This window comes from Acomys minous, assembly GCF_964271855.1.
Source record: "Acomys minous genome assembly, chromosome: 18".
Classification (NCBI taxonomy): Eukaryota; Metazoa; Chordata; class Mammalia; order Rodentia; family Muridae; genus Acomys; species Acomys minous.
The window spans coordinates 19,742,806-19,754,841 of NC_140501.1; positions in this window are offsets into that span (position 1 = coordinate 19,742,806).

Genomic DNA, 12,036 nt, shown 5'->3' on the forward strand with positions numbered 1-12,036 from the left:
TGACAAAGTAATGATGATAAAAACTGATACTCTATTAGCCTCTTTTCTCGTTGCTGTGACAATAGATAGACTTGCTTAGGTTGATGGTATGAGGGAATTTCGTCCGTCATGTAAGAAATTGATGGCATCAGGACCATGAGGGGTGGCTGGTCCCCGTGTTTCACAGTCAGAAGCAGAAGGATGTTGCGGCCAAGTTGCTTTCTTCCATCTTCCTTTTTGATTCAGTCGAGGAGCCTGGTACATGGACCCACATTCAGAGTGGGTCTTCCATCCTTTCTCCATTACTTTCATACGCATACCTTTCTTATGCTCATTAATTCATTAGGTGTTCATTAATCCAATCGATTTGGCGATAGATATTAATCACCTCAAGCCCCTACTCCTAAAGTTACTTCGCTTCTTTTGTCTAGGGCTTTCACAGCTTTAGGTGAACTTTGGCACAACTTGACACTTTACACATATTCCAGTGGTAAACGACAGAAGCAGACATTTCACAACAATCTGCAGGATTCCATTGGAACACGAAGCGTAAGAGGCTTCCTTAGGGTAATCAACTTTAAAGGAGAGAGAAATCCACAGATTTTCTCAAACTTTAATGAAATACATATTGTCTTCTTGTGTGTGTGTGTGCTTGGTGATAATTTAGTTTGCCAGTGGAGTTGAACATAGCTAAGTATCTCTATATAAAATGCTAACAAATAAATGCCAACAAAATCTCCCAAACAGAACAACTGGAGCTCAGTCCATGCTTAGTCCACCTTCTGGTCTCCGTTGCTTGCATTTGTTTCTAACCATTCACTATTAGACCGGACAAGTTTCTGATGTAAACTGTAGTGATGACGGATCTTGATTAGAATTGCCTTGTCAGTGTTAGTTCCTCAACAGAACAAATACGCCACTCTGGCTGGCAACTTCTGGACTTTCCTCTCAACTTTGCTCTGGACCTTAAACTCTTTGAAAAATAAATTCCCCCCAAAAAAGAGAAAAAAAAATGAAGAAAGAAAATGGAGACTGAGATCAACGAGAGAAAAAAAATGAAAGAAAAGTAAGAGAAAAAGAAAAGCCTGCTTAATGTACTTTATATCCTAAAGAGAAGAAGAAGAAGGAAGTCTTTACGGAACTCGAAAGATTGAAACTCTCTCAAGGGATTCATTTGCTCTCTCTGCTGGCTTCCTCTTTAGGTCTACTGGTTGTTCCTGAATGCTCTCACGGCTTCTCTTCCTCCTACTTCCATCCAGCGGTTCCCAGGCTGGTGGCTTCTCTCTCTTCACCTCTGCAAGGATGCCCCATTGCTGAAGACTGTTGGCAGATCTGATCCCCCTGAGACCTCTCCTCCTACCTGCCTCTTCAGTGTTCCAAGTGGTTTAGTTCAATTTTTTAAATTGTGTAGGGGCAAGGGCCATGTCTTGTATTAGAAAAGAAAAGCTGTATCAGGTTGCCATTCTGGCCATATTGCAAATGTAAAGTGAATGCATTTAGATTGTGTGAAACCTTCTTTTATCAAGACTAGAAAATAATAATAATAATAATAAACCCTAAATCTTTTATTATTGCATTTAAAACATGTGTAGTACCTGGGAGTCTTTAAAAAAATTATCTCTGTTCATTTTATTCTTGGGTTAAAACCAAACTGACTGGAGTGAACATCAGACAACAGGGAGCTTCCAAAGCAACTAAACCCATCTGGAAGAGTTAACGGATAGAAACGCCAGACTCGAAAATAAATTCACAGACATGGCACAGATTTTGCAGACAGCCTGAGAAACTATCCCAAGTGTACCGAGAACCAGCTTCAGACTCTCAGGACACCGAGCAAGGACTCTGGGCGCCATCAGTGTGGATTCGCCTGTTCCGCTCCACTCACCAAGAGCAACAACATGCAAATGGAATGCTGTGTAGAGGCCAAAGCAAAAAGCAAAAAAAAAAAAAAAAAAAAAAAAAAAAAAAAAAAAAAAGAAACCCAAACCCAGGAAGCAGAGAGCGTGAAATAACCCTTCCGCGAGTGTCTTCCTTGCCTATGCTACTGCTGTCCTTGAGGAAACACAGCTCTTCTCTGCTAAACTTGCAGCCCAGTTTCTTTGCCTTTTTGAAGGTCTCTCAACAGATGCTGTACTCTGGAAAACAAAACCGAACAAAACAAAGCGAAGGAGAGCACAGCACGCCACACAAGCCCATATGCAACTCTTTTTGTTCATAACTAGACACGTTCTGAAGTCAGGAAGCAACTGCTATTTTCCTCTGTTTCTGTATACCAAGCATCGTATCACTTATGCTGTCTCCTCCCTCTCAGTATTTGCGCAATGTTCCTTGCCACAAATGCATACCAGATACTGAGGGGAGGAAATGCTTCTGCTGAGTACTGTGAAAATCGTCCTGAGCAGAGCTACAATAAGACATGAGCGGTGGGTGGCTGACACTGGAACAGCTACACTTCTTTGCTATCCTTTTGGCAGAAATGGAGGATAAGTGAGGCGAATACGCTTGGTTTATTCTGTCGCTGCTTTACTTCTTCCTGTTTTCTTTCTGCCTCCGTGTTTTCTGTTCCTTCTTCCCTATTCTCAGCCAGTTCCTATAAGGCGTAATGACTTGGCAGTGTCTAGTATTTGGCCACTCAAGAGAAGTGGCTTGCAGCTTTCTTTAATATTTATATACGCACAAAGCTGCATTTTCCCTATGGACAGACGCATAGTCAAAAGCGTTTTTTAAAAGTTTGCCTTCTATGTTTACCTACACTCCATGCGATTCTTCCTCGCATCTGGATACTCTGGTTTTCCATCTGTTTCAGTATTCAGTTTCTTCCTGTTCATCTTAAATTAATTTTCATTGCTTTTTCAGTGATAATTCTTTTCAGATATGGTGCTACATGAGATGGAAAAAAATTTTGAAATACTTTCAGATTTTAAAGTTTATTTTGATATTACAAAAATTAATGTGCTATTATTTTTCTAATTCCTCCACCTGAGTTTTAAAAAAATGTGGAAAAAGTTAAATAATGGCTAATATCCACTCTAGTATGTAATGCGATTTTTAAAAAAAATTATTTGAACAGAGTCTTGCTTTATAGTGTGGGGTGGCATGGGATTTGTGACTGTTTTTTCACCCCTCGAGGTGCTGGGGTTATAGGCATGTTCCACCACACACAGTTTATGAGTAATGTTTAACATTCCTCATATTTACCCACAATGAAGTTGCCCAGTGGCAAACAATAATATTTTTGATAATATTAATACATATTATCAATTATAATGGCTAGAGTTACTGAGTTTGAAACTGGCCCTGAAACCAAGCATGCCAACAACAGGGGCAATGAAACAAGCACAGACATTACAGGAAGTGTTCAACAAGTGGTGAGGGAGGAACCAGGGCAGTTTAGCTTGCAAGAGGGAAGACACACACAAATGTGAGATGTGAAAGGGAGCCAAGTCTGTCCACAATGTTCCTCACGGTGTTCTACAAACAGTTAGGCCGAAGGTACATGGCTGAGCTGCAGGAATGTTCCCATCAGAATTCATTCTTTGGGTGAGAGATTGGGACAGATGGTATCTGAACTTTGCCTCAGCCTGGGGAGGATGCTGGGCTGTGAGTTAACCAAGCCATAGGACCATCACCAGGGGCAATGATAGAAATCTGGCTTCCAGAATTTCCTGTATCATTGACTTCATTTCACCTGGCCCCACACAAGCTGCTTCCTGTTTGTTGTTGTGAGTGGGGCAGTTGTGGTCCCTGGCAGCAATTAGGAAAGTCTGCAAGCTTGCACAGGAAGAGTGGGGCCTCAGGGATCCTGGGAGGAATGTGAAGTCTGGGCTCAGCAACCTCGATCTGAATATTTTGTTTGATCAACCGGTGAGGGAGTGTGTTTATTGCTACCAGGGGCACATTACTCTTTCACTGGGATCACAAGACTTTTCCTCGGGTTAATTTTAGAGAAGTTAGAGAGGGAAGGACAAAGCACTGTGCAGGTTGCTATAGGACATGTTCCTAAAGGCTGCAGAGCCTGCCAGTGAGCTCCTGAGAGCCCCATGTGGACTGAACGCAAAGCATCAGCTTTGCCTGTGTCTTGTCCAGGGATGCAGTTGAGATTTTTTTCTTTGTGGTTTCTGGAGAGAGCCCATTTTGGTAATAGGTTAGGTGTCGAGAGCTAACAAGGAGAAAAGAAAAGGGGCTTGTGGGCCCAGCAGAGGAATGAGAAAAGAACAATTGCAGGGTGAGACTAAAAAAAAAAAACAAACCATGCAAGTATGAAAGGAACAGTAAATTTTCTTTGGATGCTAAAAGAGCAGAAAGCCCTAGCTGGAAAATGAGGTTGACTTTTAGAAACAAGAGAAGTGAAAAAAAAATTTTTTTTATCACATCTAAAACAGGAGTCTTCATGTCGAGTCTTACTATTACTGTGAATAGGAGACTCCCTCAGGGCAAGACGTACTGTGTCCTCCTTCCAAGTCCTAGACATAGACGCATCTGAAATTCTTTGTTGGCAGAATTAAGAGAGCTGAAGCCCATGTGAAGGGCAGTCGCTTTGCCTGCCTCATTTGAGCAAAACTTGATCTGAAGCAGAACTTCAAGATAGTTCTTAAAATCTATAGTGGTGATCATAAATCATATGCAAATGATGCATTCAGGCTGAGCTAGGTACCAGCATAAGTATGTTTTCTGGGAAGGCTACTCAAGGCTTTTTTTTTTTTTTTTTTTAAGAAAGAGAAGTCACACTGATAAACAACCAGCTTTGTGTCAAGCATGTGAGCTCTTGTGGCTTCACACGTGGCTTCCTTGAGAGCATACTAGACCTTCTATTAGCCCAAGCAGGTAAAAGTGAGGGGCAGTCCCAGAGATAGTGTGGAACTGGTATCTCTCTCCTGTGAGACTGTATCTTAGGGTAGCACCCCGCCCCCAAGCTGCATGTGAGTCAAAGGCTTGTCTGCAAGTGGTTTCTTTGGAATGAGATTCCAGGATGCAGCAAGAGATGGTGTAGAGGTGAGATAAGGAAGGGAGGGATCCCAGCCCATACAAAGCATGGCAATAAATAGACTGTTATGAGTAATTGGCAGTCCATCTTGCTAGCAACCTTCTAGAAGGCTGTGGCATCTACCTTAGGTCCGTTTACTGCTATGCATGTGGTCATTGCCTCACGTATCTTATGAACTGAGAGCGGTGCCTGGCATGATTAGCCTTCTATTGCCAGAGACTCTCTCCAGGGACAGAGAGCTGGTAAGAGAGAGAAACAGGAAAGGTCTGCAGTGAGCTCCCTGGTGGGTGGACAGGGCATGGTGAGCCACCAGCAAGGTCTGTTGGTCTCACTAGTAGATACATGATCTCCGGCCCTACCCCTTAGTTGGTCCACAGAACAAGGACCAGCTATATGCTTCCACCGCTGAGCTCCAGTGCTTCCAGGGCTCAGTCATTCTTTCTACCTTCCCCTAAGAAAACAAATACCTAGTGAGTCTGGTAGACAGCTCAGCATCCCTGCTCAGGCTGACTCCTGCCCTACGGGTCCTATGTTGTGTTGCGTAGCCCCTTTCTCTGCTTGACACACACATTTAAAAGAGGACCTGGCTTTTCTTCTTTGGTTTTCCCATGAGTCAAGCACAAACCTGGGGCTGTGTCTGTCTGCAAGACGTCAAGAGTCCACTGGAGTAAATTTTCTCCTCTCAGCATTCCACCAACAAGCTCACCTGGGGAGCTAACCACACTCTCTCAAAGCAGGTGGTCAGGGTTGTGAGTCTGTGGAGTGGACCCCTAGCTGCAGAAAGGGAGGGAGGGAGGCAGGGACCAGAACCATAGACTTAAATTTGTTTCCCACACGTGTTCCTCAGTGGCCCCGTCCTGGGTCCCCTTTTAACCACGAGAAATGTCGGGGACAATTCCCATTCAATTTTTAAAATTCACTTTTTCAGTCCTTGGAGGGTCCTTACTCTCCAATTTGGTAAAGGTCAAGAAATAAATAGAAGAGACAGACAAAACCACTCCCAGCTAGAAGACGTATAAAAGAAAATAGACACAGAGGTAGCCAGACTAGAGAGACAGCTCAGTGGGTGAAATGCTTGTCTTACTGGCAGGAAGACCTGAGTCATACTGTCCTGAAGCCTGTCAAAGCTCATCATATTCTTTTTTTAGGAGGAGTGGGTGAGGAAACTCCAAATAAATTTGCTTGTCTTTCTTATGAAGACACGAAGGAAAGAAGTTTGTCTCCAACATCTTCACTTTTTTCCTTCTTATATTAATGTCTCATTTTGGGGTGTGGACTGATCATTAAGTGGTGTGTATTTGTGTGTGTGTGTGTGTGTGTGTGTGTGTGTGCGCATGTGTGTGTGCATGTGCGTGTGTGTTGTGAAGGGGTGCTGGCAGTGGCGCAAACAGAGAGCATAGTGTTGTGGTGGACATTCATTATTCCCTCAGGGTTTTATGTGTTATAAACTTCCTGTGTTCCCAGAGTAATTATTTTACAGGACACAGTTTCCTTTTGTACTTTCAGTTCTCAGGGGCTCGTATAGCTAAGAGCAAAGCCATATGATCACAGGCCAGCTGACCTCTGCTCATCCCCATTTCCTCTCCTCTTTACCTTCTACTCCACTTCCTGGCTACTTCCTTTAGATAAGAAGGTGAACCATCCCACAGGAAAAGCAAGATGTCATGCTCTCTTCTGTAGCTCTCCCAGCACTCTGTAGCCTTGTGATGCTACACTGTGATTGTCAGGAATACTCTTTGCTTCTCCAAAGGCGTGTCCTCATGCAGAGAAGTCAAATTTTCAGTTGAAGATTGAGTACACTCCAGACCACTTGTCAGGGAACTTTTCATCTCTCTGGGATCTGAGAAGTTTTGCCCCGAGGCTGGCTACTTAATGCAGTGCAGACTGCACAGTGCTTTACAGACAAGCCTCACACTGTGGGGTTTGTGGTTGGGACAGTTTCCATGTCGGAAGTGGGAGGTTTTTCTGCTGACATTTTAGTTTTGTTTTTGTGTGCTGGCTTTAGGATGGCAGGCTGAGAAAAAAAATAGCCTCTATACTCTATTCAATGACAGCCCATTCTCAGGCACTAAGTATTCCACACTGTGGCATTAACTGTGGTGAGAACTGTAGATAGAACTTTAGAGACTGTTCTCCCGTCCAAGTGCTAACAGGACTGACCCTGCTTAGCTTTGGATATCAGAAAAAAACTGATGCCTTCAGGGTGGAAAAGAGATGTGGAGAGTTCAGAAGGGGTCGCTGATGCTATGACTTCCACCAGGTGGAAGCTCTTGCCTCTTCTATGGCCTCCAAGCTGAAATCTCTTGCAAGCAAGGAAGATTTCTCCGGGTTCTTTGTTTTCCATCCCCCAAAAGCCAGACTGCAGAGGGCCGAGGCTCTGACTGCTGATGAGGTGTGCAAGCCACTCTTACATTATCTTGCATTGCTATTTCCACAGATGGTTCACCAAGCAAGTTGGTCATTTCATTGTTTGCTTATAACTGAACCAGAGTCTCCTTGGAGCCAGAATGGTGTTTTGTTCATTGGAACTCAGCCTTTTACTTTACACCCTTGTTTATGCTGTAGCTATAAATAATATAATTTATATTTTAAAAGCCAGAAACAATGTGATTTCACATTAGAGAAATATTAAGGAGAGAGCCATTTTCTGAAAGTTGGTCATTTTGCCTTTATGAGGTCTATGTTTGTATTAAAAATGGCTACAAATTAACTGACAGGTGTCTTCAAGACTGACTACAACATTTTCCTTTCTGAGGAATGTAGGACAGGTTAAATAAGATTAATTTTTGCTTGGTCAGTGTTGTCTGGAACAATAATGAGTTTGTAGACAACTGCTTAAAGAAAGTCAGTCCTTTCACACTATTTACAGAGAAAAATGGCAAGAGTTATTGAAAACATCTAAAAAATTTAATGATCTTGGATACAGCCCCCAGTTTCTTTAATTTTCAGCCAACAATCTTTACCTTATTTAATAAAATTTTCAGAAGATCTCAGATAATTTGACTGTGTCACTATTTTTTCTTTTAGGTTTAGCTTTTATCTAGACATGTGACATCTTAGTGGCCAGTCTATTCTGTTGCATTGTTGGAATTTCCACCACAAACATTCATTTCATTTTTACTGTGACTTATAACTCTTTTTTATTATCTGTTTTTCTTTTTTATTTATTCTCTCATATATTACACCCCAACCCCAGTTTCCCCTCCCTCTCTGTTTGCAACTTCCTTCTTCCCGAGATCCACTCCTTCTCCATTTACCTTCAGAAAGAGCAGGCCTCCCAGGGATATCAACCAAACATGGCATAATAAGTTACAAAAAGACTAGACACATACTCTCATATCAAGGCTGGATGAGGCAACCCAGTAGGAGGAAATGGGTCCCCAAAGCAGGCAAAAGAGTCAGAGACAGTCCCCACTTCCACTCTTAAGAGTCCCACATGAAGACCAAGCTATGCAACTATATCACATATGCAGAGGACCTAGCTCAGACCCATACAGGTTCCCCAATTGTTGGTTTAGTTTCTGTGAGCCCCTATGAGCCCTGGTGAGTTAGTTGATTCTCTGGGCCCCTTTTTCTCAGAGTCCCTGACTCTTCTGCCTCCTACAATCCTTACTCCTCATCTTACACAGGATTCTCTCAGCTCCACCTAATGTTTGACTATCGGTCTTTGTCAGTTGTTGGATGAAGCCTTTCTGATGATGTTTATGCTGGGCTCAGGTCTATTAATATAGCATAATATCCTTAAGAATCATTTCATTGACTTTAAAAAATTTGGTCTCTGGGCTATCTAGCCTCTGATTCCTGGCCCTGCAGGCAGCTGTCAGGCTTGGGTCTCATCTCGAACGCGTCATTGGTTGGCCAATCTGACCAGTTCTGTGTCAACTTTACCCTAGTATACTTTGCAGACGGGACAAATTGTAGGTTGAGGGTTCTGTGGTTGGGTTGTTGTTCCAATCCCTCCACTGGAAGTCTTGCCTGCTTACAGAAGATGGCCAGTTGTGGGTCTGTATCCCTCATGACCAGGAGTCTTAGCTAGGGCCATCCTCATAGATTCCAGGAAACGTCCATTGCACTAAATTTCTACCTCACCACCCAAGTGTTGCTCATTTCCAGTTGTCTCTCTCAGTACCCTTTCCCTCAATCACACACCCACCTGATCCCAGCAATCCCAAGTCTACCTACAAAATGTACTCTTTCCCCTTTCCAATGAGATCCTGCTTCCTCCTTTGAGATCTCCTTGTTATGTAGTCTCTCTGGGTCTGTGGATTGTAGCATGATTACCCTTTACTTTACAGCTAATATCTACTTATAAGTGAGTATAAACCATGTTTGTCTTTCTGGGTCTGGGTTACCTCATTCAGGATGATTTCTTTTCTAGTTCCATCTGTGTGTCTGTTAATTTCATGTTATTTTTTTTAAACAGCCGAGTAACACTCCATTGTGTAAATGTACCCCATTTTCTTTACCCATTCTTTGCTTGAGGGACATCTAGGTTGTTTCTAGTTTCTAGCTATTATGAATAAAGCTGCTATGAACATGGTTGAGTAAATGTCCTTGTGGCAGGATGGAGAGTCCTTTGGGTATGTGCCCCGAAGTGGTATATCTGGCTCTTGAGGTAGATCGATTCCCAATTATCTGAAACACTGCCATATTGATTTCCAAGGTGGCTGAACAAGTTTGGACTTCCACCAGCCACTGAGGAACTCTTCCCTTGCTCCACATTCTCACCAACATGAGCCATCACTTGTATTTTTGTTTGTTTGTTTTATCTTCACTATTCTGAAAGATCTAAGATGGAATCTCAGAGTCATTTTGATTTGCATTTCCCAGATGGATAAGGATGTTGAGCATTCAAGTGCTTGCCAGCCATTTGAGATTACTCTGTTGAGAATTCTCGGTTAAGATTTGTACCCATTTTTCAATAGGATTATTTGGTTTGTTTATGTCTAGGTTTTTGAGTTCCTTATATATTTTGGATAATGGCCCTCTTTCAGATGTGAAATTGATGAAAATCTTTTCTGATTCTGTAGGCTGCTTCTTTGCTCTATTGATTGTATCCTTAACCTTACAGAAACTTTTCAGTTTCATGAGGTCCCATTTATTTACTGTTGATCTTAGAGCCTGTACTATTGGTGTTCTCTTCAGGAAGCTGTCTCCTGTGCCAATGTGTTCAAGACTCTACCCTTTTTTCTCTTCTAGCAGATTTAGTGTATCTGGTTTTATGCTGAGGGCTTTGATCTACTTGAACTTGAACTTTGTGGAGGGCAATAGATATGAATCTATTTGCATTCTTCTGTATGTAGACATCCAGTTACACCAGCACTTGTTGAGTTAGTTTAATTTTCAATTGTATATTTCTGGCTTCTTTATAAAAAAATCAGGTGTTTATAGGTATGTGGATTTTTAAACATTTTTATTTTTTACATACACATTTATATTGTTATACATATATACAATAAACTACCTACAGCAAGAAGAATCACAAAACAGTCAGGAATCATATAAATGATACATTCATAGTGTTTTGACTCTTTGCATTTGGCAACCTTGAAGAAAACAGCTTTCCTATCTTGGTGCATCTAAAATTCTGAATGTAAATTAATATCTATCATATCTTATTATTATCAACTTAAAACATCTATCTAGACCTAAAAATATCTTAACCCCCAAACAACTGAGCTTAATTGTAAAACTAAACTATCTGGTGTTCAACGCCATCAGAGACTTGAGAAAGAATAAAATTAATGACCTGAGTATACAGGGAGTGCAGGTTAGCAGATTTCAGAATCAGAAGATGATTGAGACAGTTTGCTGCCTGAACAGTCACCCAAAATTCTCTATAACATCGGAGCATCATCTTCAGGCCTTTGGCCCAATATATCTGACAGACATATTTGTGAGGTGTGTGGCTTTATGTCTGGGTCTTGGATTCAACTCCATTGATCAATATGTCTGTTTTTATGCCAATATCATGTGGTTTTATTACAACAGCTCTGTAGTACAGCTTGAGATCAGGCATGGTGGTATCTCTGGAAGTTCTCTTATTGTGTAGAATTGGAGAGATGGCTGACCCGTTAAAGGCTAGGCTTACAACCAAAAATATTATAACTCTTTAACTTACAATTTTAAGGATCCAGGCTAACCTTTTTGAGATTTGCTTCCCATTTCTCCTATTTTTATACTACTTAGGCTGTCCCATCTCTTTTTCAAACACAAATATAAAGCTTAAACAATAGCTATTCCATTTGGAGTTCTTTCTGTGTTTGTAAGTGGTTCCTTCCTTTTTACCCCCCTAAGCCTTTTCACTTCATGTTTGTCTCTTAATTCTGACTATACTTTACTACGGGATCCATTCTAGGTATCTTTTTTTGAAGAAGTCACATTTAATTAATTGGATGCATTTTCTAACTATTGAGGTTGACATCACAATAGCAATGGCTTTATAATTCAGAAGATCCTTGAAACATATGGGTCGCCAAGGTAAAAGAAAGGGAAGGAGCCAGGGGACTAAGAAAATGTCTCAATCTCAGTTGAAAACCACTTGTTTTACAAATAAGAGAACCTGGGATTGACCACTAGAACCCACCCGTGCACCTCAAGCTCACTAATAATCTTAGTGTTGAAGGAGCAGAGAGAGGCAGGTTCTAGGACTCACTGCATAGATTAATTGGTAAGTTTTAGGTCATTTAGAGATTCCATCTCAACAAAAGTGGATAGCACCCCAAGAACTTGACTTTGGAGAGTCCTCTGGCCTCTACATGCATGTGCATGCCCACCCATGCATACTTATGCCTTGCCATGTGTATGCACACATGTGCGTACACACAATTAAAAGTTGTAGTACAGGAAAACTTTAATTTGTGTCTGCTCTCATCATGCTGATGTCATCTCTTCTGTCACTTGGCCTCTTCCTCTGTCCTTTTCACATGTGTTTCTTTAACTACTATTCCTCCCTTCTCCCTTTTTGGTCATTCCTCTTTCCTCTAACTCCTTCCCAAGTAGCATGAATGCTTTTTAGCCTAAGAGTCTCTTTCCTGTGAGCCTTTCTCATCAAGCTTGAAATTGACTTGAAA